Consider the following 3,008-nt stretch of genomic DNA (forward strand, 5'->3'; position numbering starts at 1 on the left):
GCAGGTCGAGGCTGCGGTGGCCGGGAGTGGCCGCTGCCCTCCAGTCTGGGTGACAGAGTGAGACTCCAACTCAAAAAAGAAAAAATATCTTGATGACCTTTTTTTGGACCTGCTGCCTGAATGGTACACAGAGATCATCTGCAACACGTCCGTCGTCTTCCTCCCTGATGGTCCCTGTTTCTCTAGCTCCTACCTCAGTGCCCAAGTCTGAAACTTGAGTCTTCCTTGATTTCAGTATGCATTACCGCTACAGCCATCCGCCAAGCCTTGCCTACTGTAGCCACTTGACATCTCTTGAATGCGTATATACGTGCACACACACACACACATCCCTTCTTGGGTTCAGGCCCACATTGTCACTTGGATACTTGATGGTTTCTTCCGCCTTCGGTCCTGATCCCTTTTAATCTGTGGTGAAAAGTGCTGCAAGTGAGATCTTTCTCTCCAAACCTGGCAACATCACTTCTTGGCTTCCCAGGCCGATGCTCCTGGAAAACCCTGTAATGACCTGACGCTGGCCCTTGCTCCTTCTTCGGCTCACCCACAGTCACTGTCCTTGAGCTCTCCGCCTTGGTGTCATGAACTCTGCCAGCTCTCTGAATGGGGCAATCTCACCATGTCTGTGACCTTTAAACTCCTTTCCAGGCCGGGCTCAGTGGCTCAAGCCCGTAATCCTGCGCCTTTGGGAGGCCGAGGTGAGTGGATTGCCTGAGCCCGCGGGTTCGAGACCCGCCTGGGCAGTGAGACCTCATCTCTACAATAAATCAAAAAATCAGCCGGGCGTGGTAGTGCGCGCCTGTAGTTCCAGTTACTTGGAAGGCTGAGGCAGAAGGATCGCCGGAACCCAGCAGGTCGAGGCTGCGGTGGCCGGGAGCGGCCATTGCACTCCAGTCTGGGTGACAGAGTGAGATTCCAGCTCAAAAAATAAATAAATAAGCTCTTTTCCAGAATACATAAATACTTGGAGGCTGGTTTATGAAGATTTAAGTAAATGCATGAACTCCAGTCTCCCCTACGACTCGTTCAGACAGCATCACCTTCTCCAGAGAGCTCACCTAGAACCTGTAAGCTGCATTAGTTGTTCTTCTTCCACGAGCCCATAGGACCAGTATATGCAACCACTTAAGCTCAGCACTTAATCACCTGGGTGCAGGTGAAGTCTTGTGGCTGTTTTTTTGCTTTTTTTGAGTTGGAGTCTCATTCTGTCGCCCAGTCTGGAGTGCGGTGGCACGCTGCTCATGGCCACCCCAGCGTCAACCTGTTGGACTCCGGCAGTCCTTCCCCCTCAGCCTTCCAAGTACCTGGAACTACAGGCACGCACTACCACGCCTGGCTAATTTTTTAATTTATTATAGAGACGAGGGCTCGCCAAGTTGTCCGGATTAGTCTTGAACCCGTGGGCTCAGGCAATCCACGCTCCTCGGCCTCCCAAAGTACTGGGATGACAGGCTGAGCCACCGAGCTTGGCCCCTTGTAGCTGTTTCTACCCCTGGGCCACTTAGTTCTGGAAGACACAGGAGGACTTGGTGTCCTCCATCCTGCCCTACAGTAAATGTTCAATAAATACTTGCTGAAAGGTCAGGTGTAGTGACTCCTACCTGTAATCCAAGCACTTTGGGAGGCCAAGATGAGAAGAGACACCCCATCCATATATACAAAAAAATATATATGAATAAATTGACTGAATATGGTGGCACACACCTGTAGTCCTCCTAGTTGCTCGGAAAGCTGAGTCAGAAGGATCACATGAGCCTAGCAGTTCAAGGCTGCAGTGAGCTCTGTTCGCATCACTGCACTCCAGCCTGAGTAACAGAGCAAGACTGTCTATAAAAAAACAAATCAGACCAGGCTCGGTGGCTCACACCTATAATCCCAGTACTTTGGGAGGCCGAGGTGAGAGGATTGCCTGAGCCCACGGGTTCGAGACCAGCCTGGGCAAATTGGTGAGACCTCATCTCTAACAATAAACCAAAAAATTTAGCCAGGCGTGATGGCGCATGCCTATAACTCCAGCTACTTGGAAGGCTGAGGTGGGAGAATCACTTGAGCATAGCAGGTGGTGACTGCAGCGGCCATGAGTGTAATACTGCACTCCAGCCTGGGAGTGATTCAGGGGGAAAAAAAAACAAACCAAAAAAATCTTGCTGAAATGAAAGAATGGTAAACCAATAAAGGAATGAATCGTCAACAAATATTCACTAAGTACTTTCTATGGGCCAGAACTACACTGGACTTACGGTGGTGAGCTCAACGCTCCTGTCTCTTGAAACATAGACACATACAAGTAAACATTCAATCACTAATACATTAATTCTACAGGATGAGTTCTGAAAGGTTTGTGGTGGTCAGACTAGGGGTAGATTCAGGTTCTGTGGATCCTGAGGGTTACACAAATTGGGGCACCCTCCTTAAGAAGGTGAAAATAAGGCCGGGCTCAGTGGCTCAGCCTATCACCCCAGCACTTTAGGAGGCCAAGGCGAGTGGATTGCCTTAGCCCGTGGGTTTGAGCCCCTATAGTTCTGGCTACCTGGAAGGATCACCGGAGCCTAGCAGGTTGATGCCGGGGTGGCTGTGAGCGTGCCACTGCACTCCAGCCTGGGCAACAGAGTGAGACTCCCACTCAAAAAATTAAAAAAGTGAAAATAAAATTATGAATATAAAATTAGGTATAAAAGTTCACGTCTTTATATTGAGAAATCACAACCAGCGGCAAATGTTTAAAAGGGGACATATAAATTTTTTTTTTTGAGTTGGAGTCTCACTCTGTCGCCCAGACTGGAGTGCAGCGGCCGCTCCCGGCCACCGCAGCCTCGACCTGCCGGGCTCCGGCGATCCTTCCGCCTCAGCCTTCCGAGTAGCCGGAACTACAGGCATGCGCTACCACGCCCGGCTAATTTTTTGATTTATTGTAGAGATGAGGTCTCGCTGCCCAGGCGGGTCTCAAACCCGCTGGCTCAAGCAATCCACTCACCTCAGCCTCCCAAGGCGCAGGATTACAGGCTGAGCCA

The sequence above is a fragment of the Carlito syrichta genome, unplaced genomic scaffold (assembly GCF_000164805.1).
Source record: "Carlito syrichta isolate Samal-C Ts95f unplaced genomic scaffold, Tarsius_syrichta-2.0.1 Scaffold288059, whole genome shotgun sequence".
Lineage (NCBI taxonomy): Eukaryota > Metazoa > Chordata > Mammalia > Primates > Tarsiidae > Carlito > Carlito syrichta.